The sequence below is a fragment of the Equus quagga genome, chromosome 18 (genome assembly GCF_021613505.1).
Source record: "Equus quagga isolate Etosha38 chromosome 18, UCLA_HA_Equagga_1.0, whole genome shotgun sequence".
NCBI lineage: Eukaryota > Metazoa > Chordata > Mammalia > Perissodactyla > Equidae > Equus > Equus quagga.
In genome coordinates this window covers 28,992,130-29,019,628 of record NC_060284.1, presented here as the reverse complement: position 1 = coordinate 29,019,628, position 27,499 = coordinate 28,992,130, and the positions used below count along the sequence as shown (strand labels likewise).

At 47.8% G+C, this 27,499-nt stretch overlaps 1 long non-coding RNA gene across 1 annotated transcript; it reads right to left on the bottom strand.

The window, feature by feature from the left end:
• Positions 1 to 19,142: 19,142 nt before the first annotated feature.
• LOC124229815 (uncharacterized) lies at positions 19,143 to 22,098 on the bottom strand. The gene is made up of 3 exons (XR_006886003.1): positions 22,036 to 22,098; positions 20,935 to 21,110; positions 19,143 to 19,193 (listed from the first exon to the last, which is right to left on the bottom strand). It is a non-coding gene; the product is annotated as an uncharacterized LOC124229815 (long non-coding RNA).
• Between the last annotated feature and the right edge of the window lie 5,401 nt (positions 22,099 to 27,499).

Below are 27,499 nucleotides of genomic sequence, written 5' to 3'. Positions count from 1 at the left end.
TGTGAATAGAGAAAAGCGTACTTGGAAAAGTTCCTCATGTAACAACTGCAGGCGTAAAATGGGGTGCTTACTGTGCGCAGGCTTTTCACGTATCACAGATGCCATGTGTGTCCTCGCTCCAGGGCTGGGAGGTCGGTGATTTCCAGATCTAGAAGACTCGGAGCCTCAGGAGGTTAAGTACCTTGTCCAGGGTCACACAGCCCTGTGGGTGGGCCAGGATTTGACGGCACACCCGTCTGATGAGAGAGGCTCAGGCACAATCTGTTGCACCTTCCCTTGCTGTGTGTGGCTCCACTTTCTGCTTCCTTCAGGCTGAGCCCACCCTAGGTCCAGAGGGACTCTGTCCCCGTGAAAGCTCGCCACCAGTAGGAAGCCCAATGTTGCCCGTAGGGCAATAAGTATGAATCCTGGGTGTGCACACGCCCAGCTCCCATCTTTGTCTCCTGGGACCCTCCTCCCAGTCTGTCCCTCCCTGGTCTCTCTCTACTCAATTTATGGGTCACAAGGGCATGAACACCTGTGTTGTTTCTCCATGTGTGGTCAGGTCCTTTGGCTTGGCTAGTTGCCAGTTTATGAGTTGTTGGGGGGACTCTGCTCCCTACCACCTGACTCTCTGGAAACCCACTAAACTGTGTGAGGTGGGGAAGGGGTGTGGAGCAGCTCTGAGGGCTCCTGGGTGCTCCCACCAGTACCTCTGACCCTTGGCTGGGGGTTTAAGGAGAAAGTGCAAAGGAGCCACAGGGCTGTTGGAGGGTGCTGCTGCCAGTGCTGTCAGAAAAGCTGCCTTTCTGAGGACAGCTGCGGGGCATAGGATGGATGGACAGGAAAACACATTGTAAGCCATTAAGCTCTAAGTGAGTGCCAGGTGTTATTAGCCAGAAATGGACAGGAAGGGAGTAGCCGTGGGATTCTCATCTGCTTTATTCACCGCTGAATCCCTGACACCTGGAACGGTGCCTGACACGCAGGATTTTTTTTTTTTGAGGAAGATTTTCCCTAACATCTGTGCCAGTCTTCCTCTATGTTTTAGAGTGTGGGCTGCCAGCACAGCCTGGGCGCTAACAGAGCAGTATAGGTCCGAGCCCAGGAACCCAACCCGGGCCGCCGAAGTAGAGCACGCTGAGCTTAACTGATAGGCCATTGGGGCCGGCCCCTAAGTATTTTTTAAATAAATAAATTATCTTTGAGTCCTTGGTGGCTCATCCCCTCTGTCTTTTAACCTGTGGCATTTCAGATCTATCTCCCAAGAAAGCATGTACTATGTGAAAGTGGAAAAAGGCACTGGAAGAGAATGGTTTCTTGCTGTGTGAATCTGGGCCAGTTCTTTATCACTCTGGGCCTCAGTTTCCACATCTATCAAGTGGGAGCAATAATATGATCCACAGTCTTCTTCCCAGGGGAAGGGTGAACAGCAAATGAGAATCCATAGATTTAAAGGCTTTGACGTGTATATGGTGCTTTTTTTCTGTAACACGTTGGATGACAGCAGCCCAGACAGGGATGTTTAAAGGACCCCTCTAGAGCCTCACCTGGCATTCAATGAGAAGTCAGTTTCAGAGACCAAGAAAATCTTTTGTTTGTTAGAAGTCGCCTGTCTTAAAATGAGTCAACTTATCTGTGTGGGTAGAAATTTGTTTGGTTAGAAATTGAATTCTTGATTTGTGTCCAGTCTTTTCAATGATCCATTTAAGGAAAGGGAAATACTCCCACTCAGGATCAGTTTACAAAGTCTTGAGAAACCAATAACTCTGGGTTTATCTAACAAATGAGCCCATTCCTGACTCAGCCTGCTCAAGTCAGGAGCCTTGCGGGAATGCGGCAAGCTCCCTCAACAGATATGAAAGCTCTTATTTCATCACCGAATCATCTTTTTGAAAGGCGGTGCCGAGCTCCAACGCGCAGACCGGCTTGGCTACAGACCTCAGGGTACCAGTCCTTGGAATGCTTGCCTCCCTATTATGCATATCGGATTTCCCAATGACCCGCCTCCCACCATCGCCCCCTCAAATCGCTCCCTACTTGCTGGTTGGGCCTCAAGCCTCTTTGATGAGGACGAAGTTTTTCACTGGTGGTTGGAGAGGCGGTCTAAATGAACATACATGCTCCAGGGCACAGCTGAAATCCCTACCGAGCTGTCCCCTGTCACTCCTGAAAGCAGAGGGGAGCGAGAAGGGAGAGCATGGGATGGGGAGGTGGTGATCTGGAGGGGAACAATGGAACCACTAAGGGAAACTTAGGGACAAAGACAAGGTTGACCTACTTTAGAATTTGGTCAAGGGTCAGCCGTGGACCACAGTAACTGAAGCACATTTCTGCCCTTGGCCTCCTCGACGTACACAGAGCCCTTACCTCATTTTCTGCTTCTTGAGCCCAGAGAGACTTGAAGGATGTCCGCAAGAACGCGCACACCCTAATTTGCCTTTTGTCCGTGAGGGCCGTGGACATAAGGTTTGCAGTATCTGTGCTGAAGAGAGCCATGAAGGTCATAGGCATCATTTGACTTTCGACAAACCACTTTACCTTTCCAGGCCTCAGTTTCTCCACCTGTAAAATAAGGTGGGTGAGCTGGAAAATTTCCACGTTCCTTCCTAGTTCTAAGACTGCTGCTCCTGACGTCACCTGCCCCTGCTGGGATTCGGTAGGACATCAGGGATGCTTTCTCTTGTGCTCCTGGAGCAGAGAGGGATGCAGGGGGACCCCTGATGCAGTTCTTTGAGGCTCTCCATGTCTACTCTTGACCCCATGTGAGCCGTAGGAAGTATCAGACCTATCTGTGTTCTGGGTCTTCGCTGCTCACTAGCTGTGTGTGACCTTGGCAAAGGTTTGCGCCTCTGTTGGTTAGTGCCAGGAGTGAGCAGCAGCTCCTGCCTGGCAGAGTCAGTGGGAGGTTAGAGTTGGGGTTTTTTAGAATAATTTCTGGCTCATCACAAGGATCCTCTTGTCCCTGGCTCCCTTCCTTTCTTCTTGCTGACTGAGTTATATTGGGCTCGATGTGGCAGGGGAGGTAAGCTCAGGAACTGCTCCACGGATGTATCAGTTAGGCTTTAGGCTAAGCTGCTTAAAAAGACCCCGAAATACAGTGGCCCAGATGCGTTCAAACTTACTTTCTCTCTGGTTAGCAGAGGCTGTGAAATAGTCAGAGACAGGAGGCTGTGAGCAGCTCTCCTCTATGAGACCTCAATTTTCCACTTCCTGCTCTTCTTCAGACCCAGCTCAGAGCCCCCTCCCGGGGAGGCCCAGGGTCCCTATCCACAGGGGTCGCGCATGGTCAGCTCCCCACAGTGGACACTCAGCATGCACTGCAGCGGTGCTAGGTAACTTTGTGGGTCAGAAAGTTGTGATTCCTCCACTGGATTGGGGGCTCCTTGAGGTCAAGGGTCATGTCTTCTTGATCTTTATCTCTGTCCAGTCCCCCAACCTCAGAAAAGCGCCTGGCGTGGTGCCCGGCATGTGGCAGGCTCTCCAGGAGGGTTGACCTCGAGTCAATGCAGTCCTGGGGCCTCTGGCCAGCCAGACCCTGACAGCTGAGGTGTTTGCTTAGTCATCACCACCTTACATATTTTTCAGCTTAATTACCATGCAATTCCTTCATATCTTCCAATAAATGAAAGAAAAAAATGTATATCTTTGGGGGGAGGTGTGAAAACTAACTCTCATGAAAGCCCTTGACTCATCACAAAAATTTCAAGAAATGTGCTTCTTGCACATGGACCCAGGGAGACATCGATTTCCCTAGAATGTGCGGGCTAAGAGGCCTTGGGGGGAAGAGCTGACTGGGATGCCTGCAGAGTGAATATCTGTGTTACTGTCAATTTCACAGAATCAAATTTCTCAGTGGAAAAACTTAACTATAGGCCTTTGTTTTAGCAACTGCCCCAACTTAACTGGCCATGGCCAGCAATCTCAAACAGCAAAGTAATTCTATCAAAGTCATCTATCTCCATGTTTATTTCACAATACGGTCATTGAAGGGAAAACCCCATTGCTCAAGTGAGCTGGGCAATGGGGGCTCCACTGAGGTATTTTAAGGCTGGTGTGGCCAGGAGGACATATTTTGTTTCATCTGCTTTGAAAATTTTCAGACTAACATTTTGTGGCCATTCTGTGTTAGACCCAACTCCAGCTTCTTCCTTATGGAGCATCTTGGTCCTGCCTACTGCTGCTTCTTTGGTCCATTTTTCTGTAAGTGAGATATTATGTGTCCTTTTCTGGCACTGGAACTTTTATAACTATGTGGCAAGCGATCCTCTGCTTGGGCTGCTGGTGAAAGCCTATGGCTCTACACTTATTCAGCCTCATAAACAGGGATGCCTCATACAGTTGTGCAGGTTGTGCACTGTGTAACTCCAAGGAGTGCCATGTACCTGGACCATGTGGGCACCTCCAAAGCTGCATTCATATAATCTCCACAATACTCCAGGAAAGCACCATCTCATAGATGACCTGCAAATTTCCCAGCAGATGTATGCTTCCACTCGCTGCCAGTTAGTGTTCAACAAAACCTTGACTGAGAGAAGCAGGCCTGCGAGCCATGAGTCCTATCTGTTCCTGAGTATTGTAGGTCTGTTCTGGAATAGTCCAGACTAATAGGATGCAGGATTTGCTACATCTCTGGACCACATTGTTCTGACCCTGCATACGATTGCTTTTACTGGGTTTTGCTCTGGCATAGGCACCAGCCATGCTGGAGAATATGGTAAGAAACACCCTGATCCTTGCTGGAGCTCTCTAACACTCTGGTGGAGGCCTTGTCCACAATCCACAACCTCTTTGGAAGAGCTCATGAGAGAAATCTATCTCTGGTCTCGGTATCAGGAAAAGCTTTTTGCCCTGAACAGTTTGATTGATTTTACAGACAGACACTGTAACTCGCCTTCTGAAGATGCTCTCATGTTTGGATTGATGGTTAGACAGACAGCAGAGAGGCGAGTTGGCACCTCCACACTCACTGGTCTAGAGACCTCGCAGCCTGTGCTGCATGTCCTTGCCTCACTCCCAGCATCACCTGCAGGAGTTGATTCAACCGATAGCTATGGAGTGCCTATGACACACCAAGCACTCTTCTCCATCCTGCCCTGAACAAAGCAGACAAAAGTTCCTGCCCTCAGGAAACTTACATTCTAGTGGGAGGAATACACAATAAGCCAACTTACATATATATATACAAACTACATATTACATGTGCATATATGTACTATTATTTTAGTTGGTGATAAAGAAGTAGAAAATAACCCAGGGAAGAGGAATAGAATGGGAGGAGATGAAATTTAAATAGAGTGGAAATCTGGGAAGGACTTTCTGACAAGATGCCATTTGAGCAAATCCTGAAGGAGGTGAGGAATTGTGCTGTGTGCATCCCTGAGGGAAGAACATTCCAGACAGAGGAATGACAAGTCAAAAATCCCTGAGGCAGGAGTGTGCCTGGTATGTTGAAGAAATAGCAAGGAGGCTGGCCTGGCTGGAGGGGAGCGAGTGGGGCAGTGACGTGGTCAGACGTACCCAGAAGCAGGATCATGTCAGGCCTTGGAGGCCTCTGACGGACTTGAACCCTATGCTGCATGAGATGAGAAGCCGTAGACGGTTTCAAGCAGAAGAGTGTCATCATTTCAAAGGATCGCTCTAGCTAACGCGTTGAGAACAGACAGAGGAGGCAAAGGGAGCAGACAGAGAGCAGTCAGGAGATGATTGCAGGAATTCAGAGGTGATGGGGCCTTGAGCCAGCTTGAGAGGAAAGGGCAGGTGAGAAAGGGCCACCTCTGGATGTATTTTGTAGGAAGAGCTAATAGGATTTGCTGGCAGATGCAACGTCGGGTAGGAAAGAAAGGGAGGAGTGAAGGATGACTCCAAGATTTTTGGAGGCTGAGCTGTCTTGAACTACACGCTCTCCCAGGGGTAGAACATGGGGAGTCAATTTGGACATGCTAAGTCAAGGGGCTTATTAGACACCCAGTGAGGATGAGCGAGCTGGAGTCCCGGGCGGACTTCCCAGCCGGGTGTGAATAGCCTGATGTGTTTGCAGCCGTGGCACTGGAGATGCTGCAGAGCTAAGAGTTCATCGAAGCATCCTCCCTCATTTTTTTTAAACCTAATTTCCTAGACTGATATTTACAAATAACAAATCTTATTATTTCCAGTTCAGTAAACCTTCTTATCTTCTTTTTAGAACAGATCAAATACAGTTAAAACCAATGCCGTAGTACTGGCACCACATCGTTCGTTTAGGAAGTATTTACTGAGAGCCAATAACATGTCTGAGGATAATCGACAAAGCCTCTGGCCTCGTGAAGCTTGTGTTACAGCTGAGGGAACGACAGTACTTGACATGTAAATAAACATACAGTGAAGACAATTTCAGATGGTAACAGGTGCTAGGAAGAAACTAGAACAGATAAAGGAATAGAGGCTGTCTCAGGACAGGAGTTATGGCTTCACTGAGGACACGCTGTTTGGACTGAAACTGAAGTGATGAGAAGGAGCCATGCAATGTTCTGGAGGAAGAGCATTCCAGGCCGAGGGAACAGCCAGAGCAAAGGCCTGCAATGGAACGAGCTTGGCATGTCAGATGGCAGAAAGTAGGCTGGCTGGTGTGGCTGGAGCAGAGTGAAAGGGGGAGAAACTTAGAAGGCCAGGCCAGAGAGGTGGGAGGGGTGATTCATGCTGAGTCTTGTTGCACAGCAAGAACTTTGTTGTTTCTTTTTCTTTTTTAAAGATTGGCACCTGAGCTAACATCTTTTGCCAATCTTCTTTTCTTCTTCTCCCCAAAGCTCCTCAGAACATAGTTGTATATTCTAGTGGTAGGTCCTTCTGACTCTGCTATGTGAGACGCCGCCTCAGCATGGCCTGATGAGCAGTGCTAGGTCTGCGCCCAGGATCTGAACCAGCAAAACCCCGGGCACGTGTAAGCTTAACCACTCGGCCACGGAGCCAGCCACAACTTGAGCTTTTATTTTAAGTGCACTGGGAAGTCACTGCAGATTTCCTGGCATGGGAGTGACATGACGTGATTTATCCCGGCTGCTGAGTGTAGCACAGACTGTAAGGAGAAGGAAGGCTGGCACTGAGGGTGTTGCAGTGGATAAGGAGCGAGATGGTGGAGCTGGACGAGGATGGGAGTGGTGCAAGGGGGAGCGGGGCCCTGGTGTATCTTGAAGGCCTTGCTGATGGACTGAATGAAGGAAGAGAAAAGTCAAGGACGACTCCTGATTTTGGCTTGAGCAACTGGGTGGATGTGGATGATTATGAGATGGGGCAAACTGGAAGAGGGGCCATTTTGGGGGAAAAATTAAAAGTTCCACTTCGACTGTGTTACATTTGAAATGCCTATTAGTCACTTTGCAATTCTGCATGTTATCAACAAAGAAGTCACACATTCATTCAGTTGATACGTGTTGAATGAGTGAGTGGATTCCAGCCCTTTTTGGATGCTGGAGGCCAGACTCGGAGTTAAAGACGCAATTCAGAATGATGATGCTAACACCATAGGATGCAGTTTCACTGATGTTATCAAGACCAGTCATCTCAGCCACCTGCAGAGGTGCCGGGCTGGGCATGATTATCTCTAGTCTCCAGGGGAAGTGACTGAGTCTGGGAGACACCTCATGACTTGCCCCATGTGCCCACCCCCAGGGCAGATCCAGGCCTGGACCTTTGCTCTTTCCGCCATCTCACACCAGCTTTTGTGAGCGGGCTGCAGGACCCCCAGAGAGCCGCCTCAGAAGGGCCTCACTTGATGTGGAACCAATAGCGAGCTTGGGGCCACGGTGCCTCTGGCCAGCCAGAAGTTGTGGGACCCAATTTCAGCCTGAAAGTGGCCTGCGCCCTCAGGAGGCAGCCCAGAGCTGGCCAGGACTTCCAAAAAGGCCTGACCCAGCTCTGTAACAAGAGCGATGAGACCCAAAGGCAGGGCTCCTCTGCAGGCCCAGGTGAGTCAGAAGCACCACGGCGAAGGTTGGCTCCGGCGTGGAAATGGCATTTAGACTAGGTTTCTTCTGCAGGAGACGGGCCTCCTTTCAGGCGGGTAGCTCCCCTGAAGTGAATGGACAAGGCAAAGAGGGATGCTGTGGCCCCTTTCCCAAGGTGTATGACTTTCACGACCCTGTTTCTAAACTTACAATCTTACAACCCAGCTCGGCACATTCCCCTTAAGAAAATTTAGTTTTGTAAATTTTCACATCAAAGATAGAGGTATAGATATTTATTTTCACAGATGCAAATAATGTATTAAATAGTAACCATAACAGTGAGTCTCAGACTTAAGCATAAGAGGCGATGGGAATAAGAGGTGGTGTCTTAGTCCATCGGGCTGCTATAACGAAGTATCACAGACTGGGTGGCTTACAAACACCTTTTATTGCTCACGGTTCTGGAGGCTGGAAGTCCAAGATCAGGGCATCAGTGTGGTCAGGTTCTGGTGGGAGGTCTCTTCCTGGTGTCTTCTCTCTGTGTCCTCACATTGTGGAAGCGGCTAGAGATCTCTCTGGAACCTCTTTTAGAAGGCACCAATCTCATTCATGAGGGCTCTACCCTTATGACCTAAGGACCTCCCCAAAGCCTCACCTTCTAATACCATCATCTTTGGGGGTTAGGATTTCAACATGTGAATTTAGCAGGATGCAAACATTCAGACCATAGCAGACAGTATTGTGCAGTGGGTAAGAGCTCAAAATCTGAAGCCAGACTGCCTGTGTTTAACTCTGGGCCCTATTACTAACTAGTTATGTGCCCTTGAGAAAGTTTCTTAATCTCTCAGTACCTTAGTTTATTCATCTGCAAAATGGGGATAACAACAGTACCCAGTGGTAGATTGTACTGAGGATTAAATGAGTTAATTAACGTAAGGCATTTGGAATAGTGCTTGCACCTAGTATTCTACAGGTAAAAGCTATTATTATTAAGAAGAGCATCATTTTTATAGCTGAGTGACTTGTTAAAATGCCAAGTCCAGAGTCATACACACAGAGGTTCTGTTTCAATGGACCCGGAGTGGAGCCCAAGAGCTTTTCACAAGTAGTGCAAGAGATTTTTGAGAAGCCCTGGACTATAAGGCAAAAATGGGCATCCAGGAACAAGGCAAGGTGGGAGGTACCCCAGGGAGAAAAATGGGGTTAAAGAATAGCGTACACTTCCCTGATTCACAGTTTCATACTCTCTGATGTGGTGTGGTTAGAAAGGGAACCAACGAACTCTTCAACGGACACAAAGGTGGTTTCTGAAGAGAGGGATTTAACCACACTATTGATTTTGCTTCATATTATTTCATTTTTATATATCTCCCTCCACTAGATTCTTTTATTGAGATAAAATTCCCATACCGTAAAATTCAACCTCTTAAAGCGTACAATTCAATTGTTTTTAGTGTATTGACAAAGTTGTGCAATCATTACCACTATCTAATTCCAGAATATTTTCATCACCTACCCAGAAAAAACATGTACCCATTAGCACTCCCAGTTGCCTCCTCCCCCAGCCCCCGGCAAACACTCAACTACTTTCTGTTTCTATGGACTCGCCTGTTCTGGACATTTCATGTAAATGGAGTCTCATGCTGTACGGCCTTTCATGACTGGCTTCTTTTACTTAGCATGCTTTCGAGGTTCATCCACGTTGTAGCTTGTATCAGCATTATTTTCCTTTTGTGGCCAAATAATATTCCATTGTATGGTTATATCACATTTTGTTTATTTATTCACCAGTTGATAGACATTTGGGTTATTTTCACTTTTTGACTACTATAAATCATGCTGCAATGAAATTTGTGTCTTCATTTCTCTTGAGTATATATCCAGTAGTAAAATTGCTCCATCATATGGTAATTCAATGCCCAACTTTTTGAAGACCTATTTTCCAAAGCTGCCACACCATTTTTCACTCCCACTGGCAATGTATCAGAGTTTCAATTTCTCCACATCCTCACCAACACTTGTTATGGTCTGTATTATCTGTCTTTTTTATTTTCGCCATCCTACTGTGTATGAAGTGGTATCTCATTGTGGTTTTGATTTGTATTTATCCAATGACTAGTCCTGTTGAACATCTTTTCATCTGTCAGTTTCTGGCCCTGCAGGGTTGTGGGTCCTCAGGCTGGGATGCCTGGAAAATGATCGTATTTAGAACATGCTGTTGACTCCTTCCCATCGAGTCTAAAGAGGAGCACATCTTATCAGCCTGCGAGCAAAGTCTAGGCCCTTTCTACAACAGATGTGGTTTTTGCCTGAGAGCCTGGCAAAGGAAGTTAACTAAAAAAGCTTTTAAAATTATTTCACAAACTAAATGAGCAGTTGAAGAAAATAAACCAATATGAATAAGACGTAAGAGAAACTCCATTGGAGGAAATTTCATTATTTAAATACTTGCTTAAAAGATACTTGTTTGCAGTGAAGAGTGAACCCACTGACTGCTCTTCCCCTCTGATGTTATGCAGGCCAGCACCCTGCCCCCGGCTTCCAGCGATGCTGTAGCATACAAAGATAAACGGGCACTTTCTGGGGACCAGAATTCAAACTTCCTTCAGAGAGATCTCAGAACAACTAAGTCACACACAGGATGTTTCCTGACAGCTGGGGGTTTATTTGGGGTCCTCAGTTGCTCAATCACAAGAATTTCAAAGTGTTCCCAGCCCGCAGTTTGGGGAGTAGAGGGCAAAATTGCTGGGGGCCTGGAAAGGGGACTATATCACTAAGGATCTCTAAGCCTAAAGTGGATTGGAAACAAATTTGATTTTCAAGTATGGTGCAAACTAGGAATTCCCTAAAAATGAGATCACTAAATCAGTAGGAATCTACTGAGCATATTCTGGGAGGTTCTACACCTTAGCTGTTTGGGAAATTTGATTCCAAATTTGCATATCTCTTCTCCATGCACATTCTCTCATCCATGGGTAACTAGGGTAAATATCGTGATGAGTCGCTTTGCTTTTTAGAGCTTATGGTAGTAGAAATCTCAAACCAAGGCAGATTAAGAAAAAAAAAGGTTGTGATGGTTTACATGATATTCTATTCGCTGAGGGATGTCCGTCAGCCCTGACTGTCAGAACGGCTCTGCGCCTCTGGAAAGCAGGCAGCTGGAGGGACAGCTAAAGAGGAGAAAGGAGGGCCAGTGGCCAGCTAAAGGCGGCAGCGGTACACTTTACAAAGGCCCTGGCTTTACCACTGAGTAGCCATGTGATTTGGGGCAAATTACTTAGTTTCTATGAACCTCCATGTCTTCCTCTGAAAAACTGAGATAGGGCTATTTATCCCAAAAGGCTGAGCTGAGGCGTGAATACGCAATGAACACGAGAGCACTTGGTGGAGTAAGAAATGGGACATGAGAGAGGCACTGTGATTCCGCCCTTCCCTCTGGCGCTCAGGGGGAACCTTCTTTCCTTTCCGTTTCAAACTCTCAGACTCCAATCCCAAACCCCAGGGGTAATTCCAGGCCTTCAGAAGGTTTTCCATAAAAGTTTTCTTAGATGAAACAAATCCAGTTTTCTGATGGACAAAATATTGAATAGATGAATGGATTTGGTTATTTTCAGATATTTATTGGGTGCTTATTATGTCCCAGAGGCTGTTGTAGGTACTGAAGAAACATAGGTGAACAAAACAGACAAACCCATGGATGGAGCTTCCACGTTAGAAAGAAGAGAGAGACTCTAAATAAATAAATCATTAAAACACATGGCTGCAACTGGTGGTTAGCGCCGTGGAAAATATAGCGGAGAGGGAGCCTGAGGAGGGGCAGTGGTGAGGTGACGCTGGGGATGGCTCGGGGGATTCTTAAGGGCTTCAACTCAAAGTTCCAAAGGCTGAGTTCTTTGGGGGTGAGTTAGCTTTCCAGGGCTCATTTCTAAAGAGGCGCCATCTTCCATCCCGCTCAGCCGTCACCCTGGTCCCAGGCACCCAGGAGCCAGGCTCAGGGTCAGAAGCCAGGCAGCAGTGGTGAGGGCGAGCAGTGACAGGCCAGGCAGATGGAAGGGGACCCTGGGGCCATGCTCCAGGCCACCCAACCCTGGGCATTAGATCACCTTGGGAAAGATTCTCCACCTTGGCTCCATCTAGAAAGCCTTGCACTGCGCTGCCTTGAATAGCACCAGACTAAGTCTGGTTTCATATGCTTCAAAGCCCGTCCCTGTTTGCATTGCAGAAATGACACATCCTTGTCCAAACTCATCCAAACAAACAGCTGTTAATTTCCTAGCAACACCGCTCTAACCATCCTTGTTTGGAATGGAATTAATCCTGGCACAGAAATAAAAGTTTATATTTCAGAAAAAAACCACAGAAAACTTCTCATAATTCTTTCTCTATGTCTTCCCTACAACCTCCACCCCCAGGGACCGTCTTTGACCCAGCTTAGCAGGGGGTTCCCTTCCTTCAGCAACTTGAAAGTCCTCATCGTGTGATAGCAGTGTTGAGAGAACTCTGCATCGATAATAGTACTCCAGCAGCTTGCACTTACATCCGGCCACCATGGGCTGGTTCATGACTTTACGGAATCATCAGTTTTCTGCCTCATGACAACTTTAGCAGGAAGCCTGGCCAAGCCTACAGAAAACGATTTAGAATCACGTGACATCGGGGTAAAGAGGCCTTACCAAACGGTCTGGTCAAGGATGGCAAATAGGTTGTATCCAGCACTTGTCTCAGTGCTTGGTGCTGGCTCCCCCATCATGCTGGTCTGTAAAGTTGTCTCAGGCAGCTGGTGGGGAAGGGAGGTGATGGGCGACTAATCAGCAGCGTCTGTCTGCCACGGATCAGATGTAGGAAAGGAGCACCCTCTTTGGTGTTTACCGTGCTTAACCTCGTTCCAACATCTCATTTTACAAATGAGGGAACTGATATTCAGAGAGTTGAGGTGAGTCCACCAAGATCACACCACCAATGAGAAGCAGAGCTGGACCTGGAATGCAGCTGTCTAGATTCCCACCAGAGTATTATTTTCAACATCAGTTCTTTTTTGTTCTCATTTATCAGGTCTGTAGAGGGCTGATTCTATGAGACAAGGAGAGATTAGGGACCTGGCTGGCTCTGTGTAATGTCTGACACATGGCTCACGGTAACCAGCTTCTCCGGTGGTCTGGGCCTCGTTTCTGCTCTCTCTGCCCCCTCCCAGCAGGACCACATGCTTCAAGCTATTGAGGAATGAAGGATCCTTCAGATGCAGAAATCTACGGTGATGCCCAGGGGCCTGACTCCTCATCCAGAGCCTGAAGTCATTCCATGGTCCCTGTAATCATATTGCCCTCATCATTCTTAGCATTCCAGTTTGGGTGGGCTCAAACTTGTGATGGCATGCACAGAATTGCTTTTATTTTTCACTTAAAGTGATGTTGACGTAAATTGCACTTATTTCTATTTTAAAACTTAGCCTTCCTCGATAAGAATAACTGATTTATTTGGTGAGAAAAGACATTCATATTTGAATGTCACTAGAAGGGAAAAGGGACCAGAAAGGTTTTTTGGTTTTGTTTTAATTTATCAAGAGATAAGCTTTCTTTTAAAAATAAAGTAAAATAAACCCTGGCTTAACGGGTAACATTTGCCTCTTCCTTTGGCCCCGGATCTGGCCTCATGCCAAGCTCTGTGCCGGTCGCCACCTCCTCCTGAAATGCCCGACTTCTTCAACTGACAAGTCTTGTTGTTCCCTTTTGCGTCTAAAGTCTTCCTTTGCCTTGTGGTAAGAGGGAGAAAATTTGTTCAGTTCAAAAAACACTTACTGAGCATCTACAATGTGTCAGGCACTGTGCTCGAACTCAGGATTCAGAAACAAATGCGCTAAGGCGCTGCCCTTGGGAAATTGAACTGGAACTCACAGTGAGCCGGAGAAACAGTGCTCAGCCTTGTGCCCCTTATCTCATTGACTCACCGCCCTAAATCTCCTCTTCTTGTGGTCGTGGACTGTGTGTCTTCGTTCTTCACTCTGTCCCCAGCCCCAAGATCACTGCCTGGCACATGGTGCTGGGAAAGACTTGTGACTCATTGAGTAACTGATTCCTTACCACCATCCTAAAAGGAGGACGTCACTTTTCTCCTTTTACAGACGAAGAACTGAGGTCGACGGAGGCTAAGTTGCCTCTCCCAATTCTCCTTGTGGTGATGACTTAAGCCATGTGTTTCCAAACCATTTGCTTTTTCTCCCCTATAGCACCCCATGCCGCTTCACCTTTCTGGACTCTGTTTTCTTGTCTGTAAATTCAGAGGAGCAGACTGGATAATCCTACAATCCCTCAAGCTCTAAATTTCATAGCCAATGCCCAAAGTTCGTGCTAGAATGTGTACACCCATTTTCCCTGGAAGGGTTCTTATGTGTGCATGTTTTTTTTAACACGTATTTCTCCTGCCCTCATTATACTACCAGCTCTTTGAGTTTAATATTTCATTTTGTAAACCACGTGTAGCACCTGCAAATCTTTGTTCTCTGCTCAAGGACATTTCTTTCTTTCTTTTTTTGTGAGGGAGAATAGCCCTGAGATAACGCCTGTTGCCAGTCTTCCTCTTTTTCTTGCTTGAGGAAGATTGTTGCTGAGCTAACATCTGTGGTAATCTTCCTCTGTTTTATGTGGGATGCGGCCACAGCGTGGCTTGGTGACTGGTGCTAGGTGCATGCCCAGGATCCAAACCTGTGAACACAGGGCCGCCAAAGCAGAGCACACAAACTTAACTACTACGCCACCAGGCTGGCCAAGGACTTCCCATTCTTTTAAGTTCATGACTCTGTAAACCTGCCTTATCTGAACCAAGTAAACCATGCACTTCACTTCCTGATACCAAGAATCTTTTTGCCTGTTTTCTCTTGAGGACAGCAGCAAGCTTTGTGTGCTCTGTGGCAGGCCTCCAAGAATCTGGTCCCTGGGGGCTGGCCCCGTGGCCGAGTGGTTGGGTTTGCGCGCTCCGCTGCAGGCGGCCCAGTGTTTCATTGGTTCGAATCCTGGGCGTGGACATGGCGCTGCTCATCGGACCACGCTGGGGCAGCGTCCCACATGCCACAACTAGAAGGACCCACAACGAAGAATATACAACTGTGTACCGGGAGGCTTTGGGGAGAAAAAGGAAAAATAAAAATCTTTTTAAAAAAAAAAAAAGAATCTGGTGCCTGAAGATGGAGAAATTATGTCTTGGAAATGATGATTCTTGATTTTGAAGGGAAAAACACAGACTTAAGTTTTGTGGGATTATTAAAAAATCAATTGTATTTCTGTATACTAATGACAAAAAATCAAAAACGAAATTAGAAACAATTCTATTTACAATAGCATCAAAAAGAATAAAATACTTGGGAATAAATTTCACAAAAGCAGTTCAAGACTACTGCACTGAAAATTAAAAAACATTGTTAAAGGAAATTGAAGATTTAAATACATGGAAAGACATCCAATGTTTGTGGACTGGATGGCTTAATATTGTTAAGATGGCCACACTCCCCGATTGATTGACAGATCCAACGCAATCCCTATCGACAGCCCAGCTCTCTTTTTTTTTTATGGAAATCGACAAACTGATACTAAAATCATACGGAAATGTAAGGGATGCAGAGTGGCCAAAACGATCTTGAAAAAGAAGAGCAAAGATAAAAGATGCATACTTCCTGATTTCAAAACTGCACAGCTACAGTAATCAAAACAGTGTGGCACTAGAATAAGGATAGACATATAGATCAGTGGAATAGGACTGAGAATATGGAAATAAACTCTTACCTTTATGGTCAATTGATTTTGACAATGGTGGCAAGACAATTCAATGGGGGAAAGAAGAGTGTTTTTAACAAACGCTGCTGGAACAAACAGATATCCACATGCAAGAGAATGAAGTTGGACTCCTAGCTCACATCATGTACAAAAATTAACTCAAAATATAAGAACTAAATAAATATAAGAACTAAATATAAGAAATATAAGAACATTATGAAACTCTTAGAAGAAAACATAGGCATAAATCTTCATGACCTTGGATTGGACAATGGTTTCTCGTATGTGATGCCAAAAGCACAGCAACTAAAGGCAAAAAATAGACAGGTTGGACTTCACCAAAACTGAAAACGTTTGTGCTTCAAAGGACACTATGAAGAAAGTAAAAAGACAACCCACATAATGGAAGAAAACTTTCGCAAATCACTTATCTGATAAGGGTCCAGTATCCAGAATATATAAATAGCACTTATAACTCAACAATACAAAGACAAAAAACACAATTTAAAAATGGGCAAAGGATTTGAATAGACATTTCTCATAAGAAGATATACAAATGTTCAATAAGCACATGAAAAGATGCTCAACAGCATTAGTCATTAGGGAAATACAAATCAAAACTATAATAAGATGCCACTTCATACACATTAGGATGGCTATAACAAAGAAGACAGACAATAACAAGAAGAGGGAACACGAGGAGAAATTGGAATCCTCCTTCATTGCTGGTGGGAATGTAAAACAGTGCAGTCACTTTGGAAAACAGTTTAGTAGTTCTTCAGAAAGTTCAATATAGAGCCACCATATGATCCAGCAATGCCACTCCTAGGTGTATATATACATTATATATAAAAACATTTGTCCACACAAAAACTTGTACATGAATATTCATAGCAGTATTATTCATAATAGCCAGAAAGTGGAAATAACCCAAATGTCTATCAACTGATGAATGGATAAACAAAATATGGAGATCTATGTAATGGAATGTTATTTGGCAATAAAAAGTGATGAAGCACTGATTCATGCTACAACATAGATGAACCTTGAAAACATTATGCCAAGTGAAAGAATACAGTTACAAAAGACCACATATTATGTGATTCCATTTATATGAAATGTCCAGAAAAGGAAAATTCATAGAAACAGGAAATGGAATAATGTTTGCCAGGGGCCGAGGAAAGCCGGGAATGGGGATGACTGCTAATGGGTACAGGGCTTTTTTTAGGGGAGTGGTGATGAAAATATCCTGGAATTGTATAGTTGTAATAGCTGTACAATTCCGTGAATATACTAAAAAACCCTGAATTTCACACTTTCAAGTAGTGAATATTATGGCATATAAATTATATTTCAATAAAGCTGTTTAAAATAAATTCTGCAAGATCAAAGAAATCCAATAGGAAAGTAAGAGATTAACTGAAAACCCCAGGCTAGCCCCCATTCTTGGCCCTCGGAAGGCTCCCCACGACCACTGTGGCAGCAGTCACATCCACAGGACTCTAAATCTCATGGATCCTCAAAAGTTGTCTTGTCCACTTAGCCAATGATTCTTCAACCCCCTCCATAATATTCCCTCTGGGTGATCGTCCAGCTCGTGCTTGACTAGGCTCTTTTGTCCTCCTCTCCAAGCATTTGTTGGACACCTACTACGTGCTCAGCTCTGGGAAAAGCATCGAGGATACACTTTGCATTGTTGTCTCTTTAACGTAACAAACATTTATTTGAATATTTGTAATGTGTAAGACATTTTATTGGTTTCTATTCATTTTTGTTTATACCTCTTTTAGTTTGGATTCTCCCAGAGGCAGATCCTGAGACAAAGATTCAAGTGAAAATAGTTTATTTGGGCAGTGCAGGGAACACTTGTAGGGAGGTGGGAAAGGGATCCAAGGAGGAAAGGAAGCTGAGAAGTCAGCTGTCACCGTGAGCCACTAAAGCTTAATCCAAAGGGAAACTCTGAGAAAAGGTATAAAACACATGTCTGAAACAGCATTCCACCTGCAGGCCGGGGAGCTGGGATATTTGCGTGCTGATTCCTGAGTCCTTGGTTGAGTGGTCTCGCTGGGGACGTATTAATTTCTTAGTGCCTCTGGCTGCCCAAGGAAGCAGGGGTCTTGCAGCCTTCCCTAGATGTGAACTAGAGAGGGCAGAACTCTCAGGCACCAGTGTAGACTCCAGCAATGTGTAGTTGGCAGGACCTGTGGTCCAGGGGACATGGGTGGGATGCTGACAGTATCAGCCACAATACTTTCCTCCTTCCACACACTGGAGATGGCGTACAAGAACACGCAAAATGCATCCTAACGCCATGAATTCGGTAAACGAGGAAAAAAGATAAAAAGGAAAATGTCTTTCTGGTGAGGCAATGAATATCCTCCTAATTGACCCAGAAAAACAGATGCTATTTCTCAGCAGATCCTTTGTCAAACACTGGCTTTCCAAAAATACCACCAAAACCACCAGTTGAAAAGGCAAAACTGAGTTGCCTGCTTATGATGATAAGTGAGCTCACAAACTTGACAGAGTCTCAGTAGCATCTCAAAGGTAAGAGGTTTGGGAGTTTTGAGGTTTTGAGGTCTAAAAGCTTGTTTAAAACAAGTCTTTCTGTACAGGAGGCTGATTAGAATTGAGTACAGATCGCACTGTAATGAAGATTGGCGAACACAGAAAAGCCAGTGTTTCTAGGTGAGGGTTTTGAAGAATCTTGGAAAGCAAATAGTGGTTTACTGTTAATTATTGAAAAGCTGCACAGTCATGTCTTCATTTAAATGGTTTTCAGGGGGAAGTTCCTGAGGTGAGCAAAGAGTTATTTGCAACTTTTTTCTTCCTGAACAGGTGCTTTCTGGAATAGTAAAGTGGTGTTATTGCTGTAGTAAGTTGTGTAGGTGGAAGTGGTTTCTGTTGACACTTCAACAGAAGCCTATGACGTCACCCATAGAATCTAATTCAGTGGAAGCAGCTCTTAGGAAGTCAACAGCATGTAATCTAGGTAGCGGTAGTTCTTGCTCAGTAGGGAAGAAACATGCACACTTCTCATCTCTGAGCAGCAGCAGAAGCAGAACTAGAGCGGGAAGTCCTGGAGTGCAGGGGTATGACAGCTTCTACGGCTGTCAGCAGGTCATGCCGCCCTGGAGCCCCACTTTGGGCTGTTGGATAGGCTGAGAGTCGGGGAATCCCTGCAGTGATGTTTCCTAAATGACTCGTCCCCTGACGTGGATTCTGCCTCACCACCTCTCCCCCCCCCCCACCCCCCCCCCGCGGCCTGGCCCCTGTCCCAGCCCCTGCTTCTGCCCGGCTCATCCTGGCACTGTGGCTGCTGTCCTATTCTCTGCTGAGGGCGTCCCTCGGACGCAGTGTTTGGGGGCAGCTGGAGCTTCGGGCAGGATGCTCTCTGCTACATTGCCTGATAGAATCACCAAAACCGCAGGGGATGTGGAGCCTCCAACAGGGCTTGCACCGCCTCACCTCATTCGCTCCTCACAGCGCCCCGGCAGCCAGGCAGGCAGGGTGAGGCCATTCTCCCCGCCTGACGGAAGAAGAAACCAAGGCTCAAGGTCAAGTCAGCAAAAGAGTTGGGGACAGCAACTGGGTCTTCTGACTTCATCCAGAGACCCTTCTTTCTGGGGTGGGAAATGTCCTAGCATCCTCAGCCCTAAGATATCTGTGACAAAATCACTGTGTACGGCCAAACCTCCACATCCGAGCAAGAGAAACCGCTCCTTCCAACCAGAAATGTGGTCGCGTTGGCTGCCCTCTGCGTGGCCATGCTCTTCAAACATTTAAAAATACAGGTGAGGGCCCAGCCCGCTGCCCAGTGGTTCAGTTCGCTCAGGGTTTCGCCGGTTCGGATCCTGAGCGCTGACCTGGCACCGCTCATCAGGCCATGTTGAGGCGGCATCCTACACAGCAGAACTAGAAGAACCTACGACTAGAATACACAACTATGTAGGGGGGTGCTTTGGGGAGAAGAAGGGAAAAAAAAAGAAGATTGGCAAGCTGTTAGATCAGGTGCCAATCTTTAAAGAAAAAAAAATGCTGGTGATTAATTTTTCCATTATGATAATAATAATGCTCATTATAGAAAATGTGCTTAGAGAGTGGATTTTCTGCTTCAGAAGGAAAGCCTTTGGCGCATTCTCGGGGATGGGGGGGGATGGGGGGGTGGGGGGCGGGGAATGACCTCATCTGAAAGGAATGATGCTCCAGGGCTCAGCTCTGTCAAGGTCTCAGTGGTTTTGTGTTTCTTAGGGAGGACTGGGCCCTTCTTGCTCTCCGGGAGGGTAAATAAGTCCTTATGTTCCTAAGGCTTGAGGTTCTGGCTTAACAGGTCATCATGTCCTTTCAAACAAGCTGTTAAGCTTTATTGCGTAAGAAAAGAAAGAATGAAAGCTTTTGTGTAAAAGAGGTGGGGGAGGCAGTGCTCCAGGGAATGGGGCCACCAATGGATGGCTCAGCTGCTGGATGCCAGCGCTGAGGGTGGTCTGCGTTGGTTTGCTGTCTTCAGCATGCCCCAATGACAGGACAGGGAGAGCACTAGGGGGAAAGACTCTGATGTCCGGGGCTGTGCTGGCCCAGAAGCCTGCCCCTGCTGGAGCCCACTAGTGAGGGTGCGAAGTCCCCTTGAACACAGAGCACCTCATTACTTGATTGAGGTGTGAGCAGGTGAAGCTTCACAGAAGGCTTGCTCTTCACACCTCGCTCAACACCCCAGGACGCCTATAAGGCCCAGAGAATCTGGAACTAGTGTGGGAGCTGACTCCCATCTCCGTATCTGGAGGCCAGACAAGAGGTGCTAATGCACCCTGAGTGGGGAGCTGAGAGGACTGGACTTTTCAATGTAGAAAAGTTGCAAGAATGCCGCGTGCTTCCTCAGCCCAGCAAGCTCAGTTAACAGCACTGAGGTCCCAGGCTCCATGGAGCCCCTCCACCGCCAGCCATCCCCCAAGATCCGGAGGGGCTGGCCTCAGCTCTCCCTCCAGCACAGGCTGCTGCACCTGTGCAAATGCAGCTTTTAGCCAGAAGAATCCTCCCTTGGAGAAAGGTGAGCCTCAACACCCTGGAGCGCTGGTGACAGGGCACTTCCCCACCTTTCTTCTTCCTCGAGTCAGCAGCATGTTGCTGCACCTGAAACTGGTTAAGGCCACCTGGGATTTTGAAATCTAAGTATTTGCAGGAGAAGATGCTTCTCTGGGAAAAGAGTAAGTCCTGGTGTCAGCAGGGCAGTGAGTGTAGCAGAGCGGCAGCTCACGGAGTTCAGAGCCCCTTACCTGTGGAGGTGAGTGCAGGCCATATGTTCCTGAGTGGGATGAACGGCTTTTGTGTGGCCCTCCAGACGTGATGAAAGTCTGACTGTCTCCTGGCTACCGCCTCTCACAGTTCACAGTAAGGCTCGTCTCCCACTACCCGTGTCAGGCAAGGGGACGGAATGTGATTGAATCTTGGCCTGTGTATTGTGAGGATCATGTGCATTTTTGTTTAATTAAATCGAATTCAATAATATATAAGCCACATGTGGTTGAAGAATAATGCCCACTCCCCCCCACCCCGCCCCCAAAATTGTCCGTGTCCTAATCTCCAGAACCTGAGACTACGGTAGGTTGCATGGTAAAGGGATCAAGATTACAAATGAAGTTAAGGTTGTTAACCAGTTGTCTTTAAGACTGGGAGATTATCTTGTATTATCCAGGTGAGCTGGTTGTAAAAAGAAGGGTCCTTAAAAGTGGAAGAGGGAGGCAAGAGAGGAGGTTGAAATGACGAGATATGAGAAGGACTCAAGCTGCTATTTCTGGCTTTGAAGACGGAGGAAGGGACTGTGGGCCAAGGAATATGGGCAGCCTGGAGAAGCCGGAAAAGGCGAGAAAACATTCACCCCTAGAGCCTCCAGAAAGGAATGCAACGTTGCCCGTTTGTCACCTTGATTTTAGCCCAGTGAGACCCAGGGTGAACTTCTAACCTACAGAACTGGAAAATAATAAGGTTGTGTTGTATTAAACCACCGAGTCTGTGGTGCTTGTTACAGCCACCGTGTGTTAACAAATCTTCGAGAAACAGCCCTCCAGGCATTGGAGAATGTTTTGGTTTTCAGATCTCTGCTTTCAAACAAGGCCCCTCTAGCTCTAGGGTTCTCCAGACCTTGTGTTTCAAGAGGAAAATACATTCTTTAAGTTCCTAGACTTCATGGCTGCAAAAACAGTCTGACGAATCTCAACTAAGCAGGGAACAAGGATGATAAGGTATTGTTTTCTCCAGGCACCACCTTTGCCCACCCTGTAGTGACGTCTTGAGGAGATTCCATAACTCACTGGTCATGTTTGGTACCAACCCAGTCTGGGTCAAAACTCCAATCTCAGATCCAATTGAAATCTCACCTTCCCTCTCTCCCTGGGGAAGTCAGGTGTCAGCTAGGCACGTGAAGTAGAACAGTGTGTGTGGTCTGCCCTCTCGTTCTTCAGTTTCATGGGTCAAGTTGCTCTAGGTTGGAAGGGGGAGGGAGAGGAAGGATGAGGATCAGGGCCATGGAACATGACTGGTCACCTCTCTGTGCTGGGGAGGTGTCATTTGTCTTGCCCTGGCTCAGTCAGGGTCCCTATGATACTGGAAATTTCGGTTGGTGTGCAGGTTTCAGCATAAATGGGGGGCAGATTTTCTCTGGGTCATGTCCAGCCACACCCCTGTCCTGAGGCCCCCTTAGGGCAGCCACATCTCCTCTCGGCCAGCATTGGTCTGTGCCTTTAACCTCCTCTCTGGGTGGGTATTACCTCACTTGCCTAGTCAGCTTATTGCCAAGCAACTACTGGACAGCCACCTTGCTCCTCTGCCCAGGCTGCTTCCCCCAGCCTTCTGCCTTCGGAAACCTCCAAGTTTGGGCCTCAAAGTTCATGGGTGCCTCCAAACTCCAGACGCGCAAGTCGGGTCCCACAAGAACTTTTCCAGTCACCACACATGGCTCCACTCAGTCTTACAGCACGTCCACCTCTCCACCCAGATTTGGGGAGGAAGCAGCCTCTCCCTGTGAGCTCTGCACTGGCAAAAACTTGTCCTCTTTCTCCTCCCTCCCCCAGTTCTCTGCTTCTGCTGCAGAGGGGAGCTGGGGTGAAGGTTGGGGGGAGCCAGCAGGGCCCCTTCTGAAGTCTGTTATTAAATCTGAGCCTGCAGCTGGCCTTTCTTTAGAAGGAGGGTTCCTAACAATCTTGTTGTCAAATGTGGCACAGGCCTCCCAGTCCCATTCAACTTTCCATTCCAGGAGCTTTTCAAAAATCCCAATTTTGGGTGGTGCCTTTTCTTGAAATCTTCTTGGTCAGTTTTAACAACCACCCTAACTAGAAAGGGGGATTTGAAATAAAGGCCTCTGTGAGCAAAGTCTATAAGAATTAAGTTTCAGGTGTATAAAGATGGAAAAAACCCAGGGGGTTGGCCCTGTGGCATAGCAGTTAAGTTTGTGCGCTCCACTTTGGTGGCCTGGGGTTCACAGGTTCAGTTCCCGGGTGCAGACCTACACACCGCTCAGCAAGCCATGCTGTGGCAACATCTCACATACAAAATAGAGGAAGATTGGCACAAATGTTAGCTCAAGGACAATCTTCCTCAAGCAAAAAGAGGAAGATTGGCAATAGATGTTAGCTCAGGGCCAATCTTCCTCACCAAAAGAAGAAGAAGAAGAAGAAGAAGAAGAAGAAGAAGAAGAAGAAGAAGAAGAAGAAAAGAAAAAACTCAGCCCCATAGAAGTAGAAATGGAAAAGAACTGAGGAATTTTACTAAATACAATAAAATAATAGCTGGGGTAGAAAGAAGCCAAACCTTTGAGCTCTAGGCACCACCCAGGGAACAGCCCTCACCTTTCTCTGAGCTTCTAGCTGCTAAGAAACTGACTTTGACTCTGAGCAGAGTCACACTGGGGCTTCCACCTGTGACCCAACTCCTCAGCCCTTCCTAGTTAGTGGGCGTAGACAAGGCCATATGAACAGTAATGCGCGCCCACGCATACCTGCCTCTTACCCGGCCATACAGGGCTTTCTCTCAGTGCCCACCTCCTAGTCCCAGGTGTCTCTGCATCCCCAGAAGGTCCCCCCAGCTGTGGGAGACCCCTGGACTCCGCAGCTAGTGTGCTCCGTGCTGCTCTCGGATGGATGCGCTGGAGCTGTGGTCTGCGTGAAGGGGCGGGGCAGTGCTGCTTTTCCCTGCTGTGAGCCGTTAAAAGGTCCCAAGATAGTGTTACTGGGCCCTTAAGTCTTGCAGATGTTTTGGATTTCATTTATTTAACAAACACTTCACACTAAAACCCTCTGAACACATTACAAACATTAACTTGTATGAGCTCATAGTAACCCTGGGAGAGAGGAACCTTGTCTCATCATTTGACAGATAAGGGAGCCGAGCACCGAGAGGTCAGAAAGCTTGACCAAAAGTCAGTGAGCAAGTGGAGGACAAAGCTGGAATTTTTTTTTAAAATATTTTATTTTATATATATTTTTTACTAGCAGCCCTTCCTCTCTCTGTGGCCCAGATGATGTGTCCAAGAGCCCAGGCTGAGGACAGACTCTCCCGGGCTGAAGTCAGAATCACCTCTGGCCTGCGATGCCTAACATCTTCCTCCTGGCTTGGCTCACTGCCTGGCTCCCTCCCTGGAAGGAGTTCCCCTATGCCCCTTACAGGTAACCACTGTCAGGCAGCCCAAGCAGCATCAGAGGTCTGAACCCCGACAGAGGAGGAAAGAGATGCAGCCCCAGCTAAGCCTACTGAGGCTCCTTCATCGGATGCAGAATGGGGGGGTCTAGCTTTGACTGCTTTCTTCTCAGGCAGAATCTTTGCAGAATGACCATTTTTTTCTGGCCATCTGGTGCTTCCTTCTCAACCCAGGAGGGCTATATTGGTCTGAAGAAGAAAAGCGAGAAGGAGCCCCGTGGGCTGGCAGGCCAGGCGGGAAATGACTGTGTGTGCTCCCTGAGCCGGAGGAGACGTGGCTCCCCTGCCCACTCAGGGAGCGGGGCCCAAAAGCAGAGGGAGGTCAACGGCGAAAACTTCCCTGTTCTTGGCCCTCCACAGTCTCCTGATTAAAAAATTCAGGTGTACTGCAGTTGAAAACAGAGAGAGTTGGAAAAACACCCCGGGGCTGCAATCTGCTCAGTATGAGGATGACAGGGGCTTACACGGAAATGTTCTCTCTTCACTTGCATTCAGCGCCTGGAGGAAGAGGGGAGAGACGGCTGCCGCCCCCATCCCAGGCCCCTTCGCCCCCAGCCCCAGGCTGTGTTGAGAGGCGCCACAGGCTCCACCAGCAGCAGGGTGGCTGACGAAACGCCCAGCTATTTAGACAAACAAGTGTTCAAGGCGAAGGCAGCCTCCCTCCCTCGGCAGCCCCAGCCCTCCCTTCCTGCCAGAGTCGGGGCTGATTCCCTCCGATGATGCTAATGAACAGCTCATAAGTACTAACAAGCTCCTTGGCACCCGGAAGCCAGGCAGAGTAACTTCCAACGTGAATTTGGGCCACGTCTAGACCCCAGCGCAGTTTCAGGATTTTCAATTGATGAGTCTGCGTGGCACGAGACGTGCGAGGGGGCTCTCCGCGGCTCCCAGAAAGTGGGCTCCTTACGGCCACATTGGGCCCCTCGCAGACCCGGTTCTAGGTCGTGAGACTTCCCCCCGACAGACAGGCACGAGCCCTGAAACCGTCCCTGAGACCCGGAATGGGGAGCTGGTTCCAGAAAGTCCAAGATGGCTTCTTGGTCTCAGAGAACATTTACGTGGGGATGGGAAGCAAGGATCACGAAGACGTCCCTACCCAGCCCCTGCCCCGCCCCCCGCTAAAGCTGCCTGTCAGTGGGTGCAATCCTCTGAACTGTGCTCGGGTCTTCGGCGGACTGAGAAGACTTCATTATGGATGTGTAAGGTTAATTCGACCTATTTCCCTGAGCACTGTTGTGTTTTCATGAGGAAACTTCTCTCAGGAGAGAGCTGGATGAAATAACACCTCTGTCCTCCTCTCCTACTCCCGCCGCGGGGGCCACATGCCTCTTTCCCAGGTTGGGTTGGGGATTCGCTTTGCCGTTCCCACGAGGCTACTGGTTTTCCTCTCATCCTCGGGTTTGGCCTCCTCCTCCGAGCCGTGCCAGGCCTGGGTGGACGAGGCAGACGCGGTGATGCCTGCCCACAGCTGCTCGCACTCCCCTTCGACCGTCCTGCACATTCTGCTAGTCTCCGCCCCAGGGCTTTCTCGGGATTTCTCTGTCCGCAGGAACGTGCTCTGCCCACAGGCGGGGCAGGCCAGACTTGCCCAGAGTTAATGCCCTCCGCCAGTGACAGAGTGACTGGCAGACACATCCTTCAGCTTCCTCGCTCCTCGGGTGAGGGGACAAGGCCAGGCAAGGTCTGCGCCATCCTCCAGAGATCCCCATGGGAAGGAGCGCAGCTGTCCACAGGGCCACCTGCTCATTCACCGCACTTCGTGTCTGCCTCCTTCCCTCGTCAGCCCACTGAAAGTCCGAGTGGGTCGGAAGCGTTAGAAAGAAAGAGGGGACATCAGAGAGAAATGGCCTCCTTTAGAGTCTCATCAAGTCCAAAGCCACAAGAAAAGCAGACCCTGGTGAATCCTCTATGCGAGCAGTGGGCTCTTATCGCTGTCCTTGGGTTAATAGTCCCATCTGTCTCACCAACCACAGGGCCATCGAGGACACAAACTGTGGCACATTGATCCTTTTTTCTACAGTGCCTGGCACAGGTGGGGCATTTAGTAGGGTCTCAAAAAACGCTAAACTCAGTAGAGCTCCCTACACAGAGGCTCGGTTGGCAGAGGCTGGGATGAGAGTGGGGCTCTTTGACTTTCTGTCCATCTGAAGCCACCAAGAGCAATAGTTCAGGCATTGCCACATCCCATCTTTCTCTAGCTCTGGAGGAGCCCTGTCACCTCAAGGCTTGTGAGTGACCTAGGGCTCCTTGCTTCAGGCCTGTGAGGTGGGCTTCAGGTGAGAGAAGCTTGGAGCTGGGCCTGCCTTGTCCCCAGGATTGTGACCGCAATGGCCAGGGCTTCTTTACATGCTGTGTCTGCAAGGCTCGTCCTGGACACCGCTCCCACGATGTGATAATATTTGGTTGTAGTGTTTAATTATTGTACATAATTGGAGGGCAGGGAACCAGGAGGATGTTGAAAAATCCTGCTTAGGTCTGAGCTTGGGAACAAGCTTGAGGAGTCTGTTTTATATAACCTGGCTGAAAAATTCCCTAATAAGTTAAAGAAAGAAAAGAAAAAAAAAGAACAAAAGCCATTGGCACTTGAAATGAAGACCAGATCATCAAGTCCTATTAGCTGCCCACACGTCTTGGACTCCCAGTTACTGCCTTGAGATCTGAGCGTCTGTAGATACTGCCGGGTTAGTGAGCCCGGGGGAAGACTGGGGAGGAATTGACGAACAACTGTGTCTGCACTTTGCACTTCCTTGGCCTGAGTCACCAGGCAAGCTCATCTCTCCTCCCTAAGAAATGCGGAGGACGCAGGCCTGGGCGTGCCGTCTCTGGGATGTAGCCAGCCCCAGATTCTCTGCCTGCTGAGTGACCTGGCCAACTCACACAGGTAGTGCCCGTGTGTTCTTGGAAAAGAAGCACCGAAGTGGAAGAGGAGGTGGAGGGAAGCTAGAAAGGAGCATTTTTCTGGGACCCTCTGCCCAAAATTAAAAGTTTGCTGGGGGGCCGGGCCCCGTGGCTGAGTGGTTAAAGTTCTATGTGCTCCACTTCCACAGCCAGGGGTTCATGGGTTCGGATCCAGTGAACCCATGGGCGCAGACCTACTCCACTCATCAGGCATTCTGTGGAGGCGTCCCACATACAAAGTAGAGGAAGATT